General features: G+C 48.7%; 1 long non-coding RNA gene across 1 annotated transcript; it reads left to right on the top strand.

Moving 5' to 3' along the window:
• Nucleotides 1-13,872: 13,872 nt before the first annotated feature.
• Nucleotides 13,873-15,358, top strand: LOC112939414 (uncharacterized). Its single transcript, XR_003243116.2, has 2 exons — nt 13,873-14,551; nt 14,750-15,358. It is a non-coding gene; the product is annotated as an uncharacterized lncRNA (long non-coding RNA).
• Nucleotides 15,359-15,637: the final 279 nt, after the last annotated feature.

Below are 15,637 nucleotides of genomic sequence, written 5' to 3'. Positions count from 1 at the left end.
AGTAGAGTCCTATTGGATAACTAATCCTATTAGATAACTAATTCGAATATATTGTGGGCCTGAAATTCGGATCACATATTTAACACTTTATACATATAAAATTTGTACACGTACAAACTTTGTATGTATAAAGTTTATACATACAAATTTAAAATTTATTAGAAAAATAATTTATATTAAAAAAATCATGCATGTGGACTTTTAAGGCCCATGTATGTGTGGTGCTCCACCACTCACATTCGGCCCCTTTTAGGGAAAAAAAAGATGCCCACTCATCTGGTAAAGGAAAAAGAAAAAAAATGGATGAAGGGGCTCAACTAGGGATGGCAACGGGGCGGGTCGGGGGTGGGTGGAGGTAGAACGCCCCCGGCCCCGGCCCCGCATTCTTCGCCCCGCCCCGACCCCGACCAGGAGTTCGGGGCAAAATCTCCCCCACCCCCGCCCCCGGCGGGTCCTCGGAACCCGACCGGGCCCCCGCACTGGATGCACAACAGCGAGGGAGAACGATGGGGGCAGCACAACGAAGCTTGCGGGTGGAAGACGTTGATGGTAGTGGGGAAGCAGCGAAGAGGGTTGGAGCCACTGGTGGAGAAACCATCTTTCGTCGGTCGGCTGAATTCCACAATAGTCCCGGTTGCAATAAAAACCGGGGCTAAAGATGATCTTTAGTCTCGGTTAAAAGGGGTAACGGGCATATTTGATCTTTAGTCCCGATTGGATCGTAACTTTAGTCCCGGTTGGTAACACCAACCGGGACTAAAGTCCCACCCCTATATATATATGTCTTCTTCCTCCTCCAGCTGCCCGAGCAAGCTTTAAAATTTCTTCAAAAAAGAGGGGAGGTCATGCCAAAATTTCTAGTGAATTTATTTTGGTGATTATATACAAATCGGAGGTGCCTAAAAGGTTAGCAACTTCATCCTCCAATGTTTTTTTTTCGTATTACATTTGGAGCTATGTTTTGCACACTTTTTTGTCTCTAAAATTTAGTTGTAAGTTGATGAGAGAGAAAATTTGTGTGGGGAAGAAAGAATATATAGAAATTTAGTTTATTTGCTAAAGAAGGTTTTATAAAATTGTTGAGAAGGATAAAATAGTGAAAGTTAATCTTAAATAATAGAAAACAAACTAAAATGAAAATTAAAAGAAGTAAAACACATTAATATTAGTTTAAAACTTTAGAAATAGTAAATAAGAATAATTTGGTGTAATATTTTATAATTTTTGTATGAATAATGATATGTCATTATTGTATGATTGTTGAAAGAGTTTGTAATTATTTTATAATTATTGTATGACTGTCATTATTGTAAGAATAATTATTTGTGTATGATTTTTTTTCATGTCATGTAGATGGATCGGCGATGGATGTACGCTGACCGGCGGTCCAAAGAGTTTATTAAAGGCATGCATTATTTTTTGAGAGTGGCCGAAGCTAACAGGCATAAGGGTTTTATTTGTTGTCCATACAATAAGTGTAAGAATCAGAAGGAGTATTCTGCATCCAGGACTATTCATTTCCACTTGTTTGAGTCGGGGTTCATGCCAAGCTATAATTGTTGGACATCCCACGGAGAGCAAGGTGTTGAAATGGAAGAAGATGAAGTGGAAGACGATAATATTCCAGACTTTGCTCAGTACGTTGGATTTGAAGGAAATCAAACGGGCGAGGAGGAAAGGGATGCTGATGGTAACGACGTTGCGGATGATCTTGGTCAGATGTTGCAGGACACCAAGGAGGACTGCGAAAGTGAAAAGGGGGCCCATAAATTGGACAAGATGTTAGAGGACCACAGAACGTCGTTGTACCCAGGTTGCGAGCAGGGGCACAAAAAGTTGGATACCACTCTGGAGTTCTTGCAATGGAAGGCAAAAAATGGTGTTAGTGACAAGGCATTTGGCGATTTATTGAAACTCGTCAACAACATTCTTCCGGAGGGAAACAAATTGCCTGAGACAACGTACGAGGCTAAGAAGATAGTCTGCCCTCTAGGACTGGAAGTTCAGAAGATTCACGCATGTCCGAATGATTGTATCCTATATCGCGGTGAGGAGTACGAGAACCTAGAAGCATGTCCTGTTTGCAAAGCACTACGATACAAGATTAGACGAGACGATCCAGGAGAAGTTGACGGGTAGCTAACAAAGAAGAGAATTCCTGCTAAGGTGATGTGGTATTTCCCTATAATACCACGGCTAAGGCATTTGTTCAGGAATAAGGGGAATGCTAGAATGATGCGATGGCACGCTGAAGAGCGTCAACAGGACGGGATGTTGAGACACCCCGCCGATGGTTCGCAGTGGCGAAACATCGACAGAAAATTTAAAGACTTTGGAAAGGACGCACGAAACATACGGTTTGGTTTAAGTATGGATGGCATGAATCCTTTTGAAGAGATGAGCAGCAGCCATAGCACTGCACTTGGCCCGTTACGATGTGTATCTACAACCTCCCTCCTGGCTATGCATGAAGAGGAAGTACATAATGATGCCGATTATTATTCAAGGCCCCAAGCAACTTGGTAACGACATCGATGTGTACCTAAGACCACTGGTCGAAGATCTTAAACTGTTGTGGAAAAAGGAAGGTGTCCCCGTGTGGGACGAGGACAAACAGGAGGAGTTTAACCTACAAGCGCTGCTGTTCGTAACCATCAACGATTGGCCTGCACTTAGCAGCCTTTCCGGTCAGTCCAACAAGGGGTACAAGACTTGCACTCACTGAATGGATGAAACAGAAAGTACGTATCTTAAGCACTGTAGGAAGGTTGTGTACATGGGTCATCGTCGATTCCTTGCAGCAAATCACCCGGTACGGAAGAAAGGCAAGCACTTTGAACATAAGGCGGACCACCGTACGAAGCCTAAACATCGCAGCGGGAAAACAGTGTTTGCTATGGTTAAAGATCTTAAAGTAGTGTTCGGAAAGGGGCCTGGAGGCCAGCCTATAGAGAGCGAAGATGGTCACGCGGCGATGTGGAAAAAGAACTCTATATTTTGGGAGTTACCCTATTGGGAATTCTTGGACGTCCGCCATGCAATCGACGTGATGCACCTCACTAAGAACCTTTGCGTAAACCTTCTTGGCTTCCTAGGTGTATATGGAAAGTCGAAAGATACACTGGAAGCACGTAATGATTTGAAGCATATGGAACAACGTGGCGACCTTCACCCAGAACCAAAGGAGAAAGGAAGCCATTACTTGAGTCCAGCCAGCTACACTCTTAGCAAGGCAGAGAAGGAAAGTATGTTTGAATGCTTGGATAGCATAAAGGTACCGTCTGGATACTCCACGAATATCAAGCGAATAATAAGCACGAAGGAGAAGAAGTTCACAAACCTAAAGTCTCATGACTGTCATGTGTTGATGACACAACTGCTACCAGTTGTAATAAGGGGTATCCTTCCAGACAATGTCCGGGCAACAATAACAAAGCTATGTGCTTTCATGAACGCAATTTCGCAGAAGGTCATTGATCCGGATAGATTAGAAGCCCTTCAGAATGATGTGGTGCAATGTCTTGTCAGTTTTGAGTTGATATTTCCACCTTCATTTTTCAATATAATGACGCATCTGCTTTGTCACCTTGTCAAAGAGATCAGTATTCTCGGGCCTGTGTACCTACACAACATGTTTCCTTTCGAGAGGTACATGGGCATTCTGAAGAAGTATGTTCGTAACCGTGCTCGTCTAGAGGCAAGCATCGCCAAGGGGTATGGAACAGAGGAGGTCATCGAATTTTGCGTAGAATTTATTGAAGACCTTCGCCCAATCGGGGTACCTGAATCACGCCATGAAGGGAGACTATGGGGAAAGGGAACTCTCGGAAGGAAAGCAATAATGACGGTAGACAACAATTTATTCCGTAAAGCCCATTTCACGGTTCTGCAACAATCTTCATTGGTAGCTCCTTACATCGAGGAGCACTTGGCTCTAGTTCGCGCCAGAAACATCGGTAAGTCCGATGCATGGATTACACGGCATCACATTGATACTTTCCCCGCGTGGTTATGACAACCTCTCATGGGTAACGAGACGATCAACCAACAACTGGCTTTCCTGGCGAGGGGACAATCTGGGTCGATCGCGACATTCCAGGGATATGAGATCAATGGGTACACATTCTACACGAGAGCCCAAGACATGAAGAGCACGAACCAAAACAGCGCTGTTCGTATCGATGCCATAGGACACGATGGAACAACTGGCACGTATTACGGTGCCATCGAGGACATATGGGAACTTGACTATGGTCCTCTCAAGGTCCCTCTGTTCCGATGCCAATGGGTTAGGTTGACTGGTGGAGGCGTAATGATTGATGACAGTGGGATGCCAATGGGTTATCGACGAGGAGAAGGAACAGCTTGTTCCCGCTTGGCATCGCCGGCGTCACCGGCCAGCAGATGTCCCCATGCACCAGCTCGAGTTTTTCTTTCGCGCGGTACTTGGCCTTGGACGAGAAGGGCAGGCGCCGCTGCTTCCCGGCCAGGCAGCTGTCACAGACTTGATCAACCTGGTTGATCAGGGGAAGCCCGCGCACCCTGACGTCGCGACCAAGCTTCTCGAGCGCGCGGAAGTTGAGGTGGCCGAATCTTGCGTGCCAATGCCAGGCGATGTCGCTCCCTTGTGCCGCAAGGCAGACCGGCCTCCCGATGTTGAGCTTGACGACGTAGAGGCGGTTCGGCGAGCGCACCACCTTGGCGAGTAGTCGACGCTGCTTGTCCCAGATCTTGAGGACTCCATCTTCACAGCTCCACTTGAACTTCTCCTCGTCGAGCTGCCCCAGGCTGACGATGTTGGCGGTGAGGCGCGGAATGTGGTACACTCCCTCCAGCGCCTGATGTTCCCCATCCTTGCACTTGAAGAGGACGGTGCCACGCCCTTCAATGCCGACGACGGAGCCGTCCCCGAACTTGACCGTGCCACGGATGCCGGTGTTCAGCTCGGAGAAGGCTGATCGCGTCCCCGTCATGTGGTTGATGGCGCCCATGTCGAGGATCCATCTGGTGGCTTCTCCTTCGTGCTCACCGCCCAGCTGAACGAAGAGCTTACTCTCGTCGAGGTGGATCTGTTCAAGCGCCGGCAGCGATGTGGAGCGCGGCGGGGAAGAAGACGAGATGGCGTTGACTTGCGCCGTGGCAACCATCAGCATGGGCTCCTCCTCTTCTTCGCCTTGGGCCAGATGGGCCTCGTCCCGCAACCGTGACCGGCATTCCTTAGCCCAATGGCCCTTCTTGCCGCAGTAGCACTTGTCCGTCTTCTTGGGCTGGTTCGAGCCGTCTCCAGGCCCGGCAGCCTGGCGAGTGCCGCCTTTGCCGCGGTCGTGCCCGCGCGATCCCCCGGTACGCTTGTTGCCGCCTCCGCCGGAGCCGCCGGACCCGCTGGGGGTCCCCTTCTCTCCGGACGCTCCGGGGTTCTTGAGCTTCGCCATCCACTCCTCCTGCGTTAGGAGGAGCCGCCCCTAGTTGTCGACGACGGGCCCCGACCTGTGACGCCGTTGCTCAACAGCGCGAAGCCGCCCGGTCACCTCCTCGACCGAAACGGTGTTCAGGTCAAGGAGCGTCTCGACCGCGATGGCGATCTGTTCCAGGTGCTCGGGGACGACGTCAAGCATCTTGCGGACGACGTCGGCATCGGAGATGTTGTCGCCGAGCGTGCGGAGGTTGTTGGCGAGGCCGGTGATGCGCACGGAGAAGTCCTCGGCGGTCTCCCCCTCCTTCCAGGTCAGCGCCGCGAACTCACGCCGGAGCTGCTGCGCCTTGCTCTCGCGCACGCGCTCGACGCCGACGCGGATCGTCTTGATCACGTCCCACGCAGCTCGCGCCGAGCGCTTGCCACGGAGCGTGGGAAGCATCTCCGATGGGACGGAGCGGAGAATGGCCGCCAGACGATCTTCCGCTCTGATACCAACTGTTCCGACCCTCGCCGGTGTCGGAGCGCTCGCCGGAGTGGGAGCTGCAACACAACACAGAACACACACGAACGTGGACAGGGAATTAGTGCGGCCATAACAGAATCACCGCGTTTTCTGTAGCTCTTGCTATTTATAGGAGAAAAAGACATATGGCCATGCCGGCCATGACGCGCGCACCGCACGCCACGCTCTTCACGAACTGCGCCATCCCACAGCTCGAGCGTGCCGCGAGACTCGCTCACGACTACCAGACTCCCGCGTGAACGTGCACACGTCGAGCCTCTGTACAAGACAAGCCCAAAACTCGGGCTCAGCTGAAAACAAGGAAACTCAACTAACTATCCTAACTAGAACGCGCCGGGGTTTATTCAACATTGGGCTGAGCCACGTTGCAGACCTCCTCCACCTCCGGTTCCTGCATTGGTGCCCCTCTCACCGGTAGCTCTTTCGCTTCTCATCTTATCGAAAGGAACATATTTGCTTCTCCCATAATCTGGAGTGAACAGGCTTGATCTGTTCTTGCACCCATGGATGGTTTTATCTCTGTTCTGCTTCAGTGCGGAGATGAAATTTCATTTAATTGGCAGATGCAGCTTGATGCAGTCATTCTTCTTGTGCATAGTTCTGATTGAAGTATATTGCTGGTCTGAAAGTACATTAGTGACTAGTGTCAGTAGGTATGCTCACAAAAACTATTCTTTGCATCAATGAGCCAATGCCATGAATCTTAATGCCGGAGCATGTTATGACAAGCGTTTTCTTTATTTGTTTTAGCAAATACATATTGGAATAAATGTGAATAAGTGCATGTATTAACATGTTTGATGCCTTTGATTTATTTTAGCATGTACATACTGGGAAAAATGTGAATATTTGTAGGAATTAAGGGAGAACTGAAGCTATAACTTCAAAAGTTACAGATTACTGGTACAGAGTTCAGAGTTTGAAGTCCAGTTAAAAAAGTTACATAACTGGCTAAACTTTTAATGATGGGGATGAGAATTAGTGTATGAACTTTGTCTTCAATAGTCTTGACTCTTGACAGTGTTTCAGAATAGTGCAATGAAATAAAGCTGGATGCCATACTTCAATGTGAAAACTCAAGTCATGATTTTTTGTCTATGCACAAAACAGTGTACATAATTCATGATAGTAATATGCATCTATTTCTTTCTTTTTGCACTGATGTGTTTTTCTTAGATGAATACTGCTCATAACTGATATTTGTTCCTAATGTAGCAAGGCAATGTTAACTGTACTTCTCTTTTCATTGTCTGGTTTCTAGTTCTATGCACTTAATTTTTTTTGTTGTGGGCATTTCAAAAATGTGCATGCTGTGTTTGTTGTAAAAATTTCCCATTGTTATGTTTCAAGTTCTGAACTCAATTAGAACAAAAGTTTGGGTTTATCCATTTATAGAATTTTATTTTCCTTTACACAAATACATTTCTTCATTTAGTTTTATGTCTTCCCTCTTTGATCTTATGCAGATGTCAACTGTGAATGTGCACAAGAAATCCTTCAGATCGGCGTATAGAAGATTTTCCCTTGTATTGCTCAAGATGGTTAATTTTTAAACAAACTGGACTGTAAAACATCTTCTCTGGCTGCTGTCTCTCTTTCTACTATTTTTTCATGTATGTTAGCCACAGCTTTTGTATACATGAAAATGTTTCAAAAGCACCACTTGCTTCAATTGTTTGATGATATCATCACTTTTAGGCAACCTTGCTCTCATGGAAGATTCTTATGCTTCATGAACCAATTTTAGCTCACATTCAGCATAACCTCAATAGTTTTGATGGCCCAACAGCTCTGGTATTAATTTTGGGTTCTCCTGATTTCTCTGTATAACTCCGTCAACAAAACCTCAATTTTTGTGTTTCGTGCATAGCATGTTCCATCAAGTTTCGCATTGAAGTAGTAAATTTAGATAACTGTACTTTTTAGTACAAACCATTGTCACAAATGTAAAGATACTCGCAGTTCCATGCAGGAAGCTGATAACCACCCATCGTAACACATGTTATATGCTACTATTGTCTTTCCTGTAACACTGTCTCTGACTTGCTTTAGAATGTGTTACAACCTTAGTGTGTAACACATATTTAGTGCTACTGCAATATTTCTCAGCAACATCTTTCTTCATGCTTTACAAGGTTGTGCTACTATAGCCCTTATCTGTAGTAGTGACTTGGACGCGAGTGTCCCTTATCCTCACCTCGATGGTCCCACACAAGCAACAACAACCCCTCCCCCCCCCCCCTCGATGCAAAGCCACCACTTCCGCCAAAAGATCCTCCCTCCTCCCTGCTGGCTCCCTTCTCCCTCCTCCACAATCTTCTTCATCCCCTCCAATTGATTTTAAGGGCGTCGCGTGGCAGGGAGATCCAACTCGTCATCAATGGTGGCACTGGCACGTTGGCGTGCTGGTGGCGAGCAGGGGAAGGAGAGGGAGCAGAACAACGGGAGGGTTGATGCCTGGAGGCTTCGCTGGTGTTGTGTTAACATCAAATTTTGGTAAAAAATTTTTAGTGGATTCGGTTAAGGAAATAGCACAATCAGCCGATGGAAACTTATCCAGAAGAGACCGAGCTCAAGAATAAATCGTGAAGACTATGGCATGTTGGCTTAATTCTATCTATTAATTAGGCAGGATTTAGTAAATTCCTTTTTATCTTTAGGAAGTGTTTATTTAGTGTCCGATCAGGACTTATATCTTTACTTTTATCTTTAGGAAACATGTGTTGATGGGCATAAGTATGTACACCCGGATTCATTGTAATCTGGGTATACCTTCATGTATATGATGTGTTTCCATATGCGATAAGAAAATCTACAAGATATTATGGAAAATATCCTCACGGGCAAGTGACTATCAGAGTCCTACTCGAAGAGGATTGGGTTTATTCTATATCATACAGGATTCGTTGTCTCCGAGTTCTACTTGGAGACTAAGGCAACTCACGGTATAAAAAGCACACCCCCTGAATTGTTCAGATCATCGAATCATAGTACCAACACACCCACCATAGTTTACGAAGCGGGAGGACGTGAAGCCTACCCGCCGAGAGATCTTGTCGAATCATCTCGACAAGGATCTCGCCAGAAACGCCGAATTCATCTGTTCCCTTTGTACTATGTGGTTTTCCATATCAATCTCATATAAACTGGATTAGAGCTATTACCTTACGAGGAGCCTAAACTAGTATAATCTTTGTCTCCTTGATTGTTAGATGCACTACTACGAAACCATCTTTCGTGGCGGCCATTTTGAGTCTTCACTAGCAGAATTTGGAGCCGTCACAAAGCAATATCGACCGCCAGCGATAATTCATTTTCGTTGGTGGCCGTCTTAAGCCAACTGCCAACAAAGATCCATTTTCGCTAGCGGGTGTCTTACACCGACCGCCAGTGATAATTCATTTTCGCTGGCGGCTATGTTACAACGACCGCCAGAAAAAATTATTTTGGGCCAAAAAAGTAGACCCAATGTAGCTGCCCTAGCTGCCAGCAGAGAGGAAATTTGAAATGCAAATCATTTACACAGATCAAACATGAAATACAAATCAAAACATAGGCATCATCTGGAACAACATGCACAAAAAAATTCACATCTAGCAATGGAACCCTAGCCACCATTGGCCCCATCCCCTCCCGCGACTAGAGCTCTCCCGCGACCTAGCCACCGCCACCATCAGCCCCGTCACCACAGTTGCGGTCGTCATCGTCAGCTTCGCTGCCGCCCGCCTGCCGTCGCTACCGTGGTGATCGCCGCCCCTTCCCTCCGGCTAGATCTAGGAGAGGGGGAGGGAGGCGAGGCGAGGCGAGGCGAGGCGAGGAGCCGCCAGATCCGGCAGCGTTGTCGTCGTCGTCAACTCCGCCGCCGCCCGCCTGGCGTCGCCGCCGCGGCAGCCGCTGCCCCCTCCCTCTGGCTAGATCTGGGAGAGGGAGAGGGAGGGGAGGGAAGGAGCCACCAGATCCGGTAGCATCGTCGCCGTCGTCGTCGTCAGCTCCGCCGCCGCCCGCCTACCGTCGCCGCCACGGCGGCCGCCGCCTCCTCCCTTCGGCTAGATCTGGGAGAGGGAGGGGAGGGCAGGGCAGCGTCGTCGGCGTGCACATCCGCTGCCCGCAGCCCTCCTGCCCGTCGTGGTCACCGTCATCGCCGTCGCCAGTCACCGGCAGGAGGAGGAGGCTAGGGGCGCAGGGAAGGAGGAGGGGAGAGAGATGGGGGACGAGGAGGAGAGGGCATGGGTAGGTGGGTGGAGAGAAGGATATAGAGGAGAGAGGAAGTGGGTGGATGGGTGGGTGGGTGAAATCCTTATCTCGCGCACGTGGTTTTAAATACCGTCATAAAAATTTTAGCGTGGCTTTGTTTTTCGCTGGCGGATCTCTTTAGTAGCCACCAGTGAAAATGTCGTTTTCGCTGGCGGACATTTAAGAGGTCCACCTCGAAAAATATAGTATTTTTTATGGCGGATCTCTTAACGTGGCTGCCAACGAAAATCGATTTTCGCTGGTGATCCTATACCCCCCACCCCTCCTTACGTTTTTGCTGTCAGTTTTAGCATATAACCGCCGGTGAAAATTATAGTGTGACGCCACGAAAAATTGTTTTTCTAGTAGTGATGTCATATCGTGTAGATCCTCCTATCAACATACTCCAATACCTTATTTATCCAGTCTACGGGTATCCCTCATCGACATAATCTATCTCTCGATCAATACAACTACTCTTGGTGCATCGCCACCCTTTTTCCGAGATTTTTACTTATCGCTGGCGGAACTTGGCACCTGACACGGGGCTGGCAATTGTGTCGCCTACATTGGTGCTGTTCAAGACTGCATCGCTTCGACCTCTTGGATCGCTCTGGTTCGGTTGATATATTTGCCTACCTATTTATCATATATCTTAGTTAATCTATGTCGATTATTCAATTTACTTGTATCTGTCATATCTTTTCAACGGTTTTGCCGGTATCGACTAAATTATTTTGTCAATCTAGATTAACTAAAATATCTACCACCCTAAAAATCAGTCAAGAATTGATTGTCAGGTATTATGTTTCTTTTCATACTTAGTGCTACATCAATTAGGTTTGACCTACTAAGTCGTGCTTAGAACCATAGTCTCTAGCCTACTTTTTGATTGCCAATAAAGGTTTTATCGGGATTTCAGACGATGAGTTATCTAGACGTCGCATCGGCTTATAAGGATTATATACAAGTTGGATTTAGTCGTTCGCAAGAAAGGGTTCATTGTTTATCTAATCTTTTGGATTTAATGACATTGGACCTCCAGCCGATGTATGCTTTAACCTTCGGATCAACGCTTATTCTATATTATCATTATTAGCCGATTGGTTTCTACTAGTTTATATTGTCATTTTATTACATTATCATCAGCCGACTGTCTTTATATCATTATTTACTCAAGTGTTAGAATATACTTTGGATATATAGCCAATTCTTCAAAACCCTATCAACATCAGCTGGTATCGTTCTATCGGCTCGTTAGCCGATCGGCTTTTTGGTGATCAACATATTTATCTATCTTGTCAGTTGGAGGATCAAACTGACCGGCAGGCCCATATCTCATCAATATTTTGGACCTGCACTAGAACTAAGTAGATATCTCTGGCCATTGTGTTCATCAACTTAGTTCGCGCCAACACAGATTTGGCACCATCGGCCAAGCATGGATTTTTCATCAACATGTTGGTACCTGTGCGGTGGAAGAGGAGGTGGAGGAGGTATGTTTATGAAGAAATGGTAGTACTATTTGGTGGATTCGGTTGCCAGAGTGGAGGAAGAAGTATATCCAGCCATTGGAGTAGGGAGAACAAACTGATCTAGTCACTGGAGTAGGGGAAGAAGATGATGATATGTTTTCTTGTACGGTGACACACCGTTCTGAGTTTTGATTGGGATCAAATGTCCAATCCCTAGGGAAAAAGTACACCGAAGGTCCCTCAACTTGTTATCGAGTTACAAAATCATCCCCCAACCATAAAACCGGATACAACGCATCCCCCAACTTACAAAACCAGTGCAAACTAGGTCCCTCGGTGGTTTTGACCCCGATTTTGTTCGACGTGGCAGCTGAGTCAACATGAGACCCACATGTCAGGATGCCACGTCGACAGGCCAGCATCTCCCTTCCTCTCCTTTCCTCCTTTCTCTCTCTCTCACTCTTCTCTCGGTGTGGAGGACGTTGCCAGGACGAGGAGGTCCGATGGCCGGCCGACGATGCGGCGGAGGTGACGCGGCGGCGGAGACACGGGAGAAGGGTAGGGCGGCGGCAGGGTGAGGCGGCGTCGGCGGGCAAGCGCGGTGGCGGAGAGGCGGCGGCGATGGTGGCTGCCAACGTAGGAGGGGAGGCCGGCACCGACCCAGAAGCGGAAGCCGAAGGCGTGGGCGACCTCCTCCCCACATCTGGCCTATTACCGTCGGCCATGAAATCCGCCCCGCACCACCATTCACCACCTTCCCATCCCCCGTCGCCATCTTTCCACCTCCCCGAGCAAGCTTGCCACCGCCGCCATTGCGCCATCCTATCACGGGCTCGCTCCACGCCATAGCCGGCCCGCACGGGCGCCGCCTCCGCGACCACCTAGCCCCTTTGCCTCCATCGGCCGGAGCATCACCGAGGCTGCCGCCGCCCTCCGGGACCGCCGTCGCACCACACCAGGCGCCCGCGTGGCGGCCTCCACGCGCGCCTCTTCGCGGACGCTGACTGCCGGCTCCGCGTCCACTCCTTCCCGCGCCCCCTATGCTCCGTTGCCCTCCGCCGTTGCGACGCTGGTTGTCGTTCCGCGCCGCGCTGTCCATCGCCGGCCCCGCGGCGACACCCTTCCTAGGCCACCGCTCCTCCCCTGCTCTCCGCTGCTGGTGCGCCAGGGGGAGCGCCGCCTCCAGGATGCCGACCCCGGCCACAGCCTCCTCACACCGGTTCCTCCGCCCCGCCGGCCTCCGCCGTCCTCACTCTCAACTCAAAGGGGAATGGTAGGAGAGACCGAGAGGATGGAGAGGAGGAGCAAAGACACCGACGTGTAGACCCACGTGGGCCCCACGATTTCCTAATCAGATCCGCACTGTAATCCTCCCCTAATCTCACTCTAATGTCTCACAAACATGCGGGCCCCACCATGCCTAGTTTCTCTGTTAAATCCACCCATTTACCTTTAATTCACTTACATATGGGACCCATTGTGCCCGACCATGCGCCCGGTCAGGACAGGAAGGGAGAGGCTGGCCGCCGACGTGGCATCCTGACATGTGTGGCCCACGTGGGTCCCATACTAACTCAGCCGGGGTCAAAACCGCCGAGGGACCTAGTTTGCACTAGTTTTTTAAGTTGGGGGTTGCGTTGTTTCTGATTTTTGGTTGGGGGACGATTTTGTAACTTGATGACAAGTTGAGGGACCTTGGGTGTACTTTTCCCAATCCCTAGTCATCCCTTTACTAGGCCCATGGGCCATGGCCTGGTTGCTGCCCCATCCCAAACCGATACGGAGGTAGCGATCGGAATGAAGGAAACAAAGGAAACATGTAATGAATACAATTAAAATACTATAGAATCTAAAGCGAGAGTTTTGATGTTTACACTACGTATTTTTCCTGAAAACAGAATATATATATTGAAAAAGCAAAGAACATATATACTGCATCATCGTTTGCTCTTTAACTTATCAGCCACAACTAAAATTTATTTTTTTGTCGTATTATATTTTTTGAGCATAGGCTTTTAAACCTTAAACACAGATATAAATTATTTTTTATTGCTAATCTCTAATACCGAATTCTGGGCGGATTCTCGTGCAAAAAGCCCCGCCACGTGGCGCACCGCGATTCTAGCATTTAGTCCCCACGCGCAGCCGTCGGATCGCTGATCGACGGTGATGGTTCGCTGTTGTGGACCTCGTTGTAATATACCATGTTTGAACAGTCTTTTTGCAGAAGCAAAGCAATCCCTATCCACCCATCCTCTGCTCCCTCATCCCCTCCCGTGCGCCGCCGCCACAAACCTCCGCCCGTTTCGCCCTGATCTCTCCACCGGACGCGCTCGTCCGCGGCCTCTCGGCGGCCACCACCGGCTAGGGCCTCGCGGGGCCAGGCAGATCCCACGGCGCGCGGGAGTTTCACCCGGAATTGGAGAAGGCCGAGGATTACGCGTTTCTTGGACGTGAGGTGGATGAGGCTCGCCACCGGCGTGGAGTGCGTCCGCAACACGGCTGCGGCGGCCGTCGCGCGTTCCTCCCAGAGTCGCGCGACGAGGTCGACGTCACGATGACGAGCTATTTCTACCCCTCCGTGCCGTCTCTCTACCCCCTCCGCCTCCACTTGCTGCGGCCGCGCGGGTACCTGCCGAGCACGGCGTCTCCGGCGTCGACCATCGTGCTGCGAAGGTTAGCGCATCCTCCCTCGGCGAGCGCCCTGGCGACAAGCGCCGGACCACCATCGCCACCCGGAGCACCGCGTATACAGCGAGCGCGCGCGCCAGCCTTAGGTTGGTCGCGGCAATTACGGCGTTGCGCGCGACAGCGACCCCCGCGACGAGCCTGCGCGCGTCGGCCGAGCGTGACGATTAGCGCCCTGGCCAAGAAGGCGAGCAGACCCGATGGTCAACCACTTGTGTGAGTTATGTCTTTTCCTTGTTATATGAAGGAATTGTGTATCATATTTTCAGGTGCCCTGTTGCAATTGAAGTAATGGAGGATAGCTTGTTATGCTTTCAAACTTAGCTCGCTAAGTGTGCATAAACTTGTCACTTTGTCAGTAATCTGCCTTAGATTATTTTGAAATACTCCTACTGGTTATTGTTGGCTGTGTAGCGATTTGCTGTTTCAAACGAAACGAAAACTGAGCCGGAGGCCCCAGCATTGTCTTTGACGCCTGCATTGACTTCAACTGATGGAGCTCATCAAAGCCGCTCCTTGCTGCTATGGAGAACTCAACTCCGCTAATTGCGCATATGCCAGGGGTGCCAACGAGGAGGCTGTCCAAAGCACTCCAACTCCGTCACCGCTTCTGAAGGAGTTCATCAGTTCAATCGCTGTGGCTGGGTAGACTGCTTCAGCAATGAGCTTGGGAATGGGATTTTGGGGGTGGGGGGGGGGGGGCGAACCCCAAGATTGGGTGGCAGCAGCAGATACTCAATCTGGAGGTTTATTTGAAGAGTACGGAGCTTGTGCGTGAGCAAATCATTACTGCGCTAGAAGATCTGAGGTCTTCTTCTGTTGTAGAGTGTGGCATTAGTTTATGCATGTATTATAACATTCCGATTTGTATTCTTGGATCTAGCTTAGCTGCAGGTAGTTGCCCATAAGGTTAGAGGTCAGAACATTGATATGTAGATGAAATGAGGGTCAAAGCTGGTCAAAACCTGTAGCTACTTTGTGATGTGATCTATCTTATAATTTTGAGATGCACTTATCAGAAAATTGAAATGGACCTTTATCAAAAGCGGTGATCATTTCAGGTTTGAACAATGTATGTCTATGTAATAGACAGTCTATATTTATGTCTTCGATAATTTACAGTTTGTCATCCATTGAGAACATGGAGATGCAACTACGGAAGTAATTTACTTATGGAATTAATCAAGCATGACACACATTCCTTTTCCAGTTTGTATTCTTAACTATACTGTCCCTTTCCAGTTAGCTGCTATTTTTTTTTCTTATATGCTGAAGGTAATTTTGCTTGTAATGCTCTTAATT

The sequence above is a fragment of the Oryza sativa genome, chromosome 6 (genome assembly GCF_034140825.1).
Source record: "Oryza sativa Japonica Group chromosome 6, ASM3414082v1".
In the NCBI taxonomy this organism is placed as follows: Eukaryota; Viridiplantae; Streptophyta; class Magnoliopsida; order Poales; family Poaceae; genus Oryza; species Oryza sativa.
This window is presented reverse-complemented; position numbering and strand designations above follow the sequence as displayed.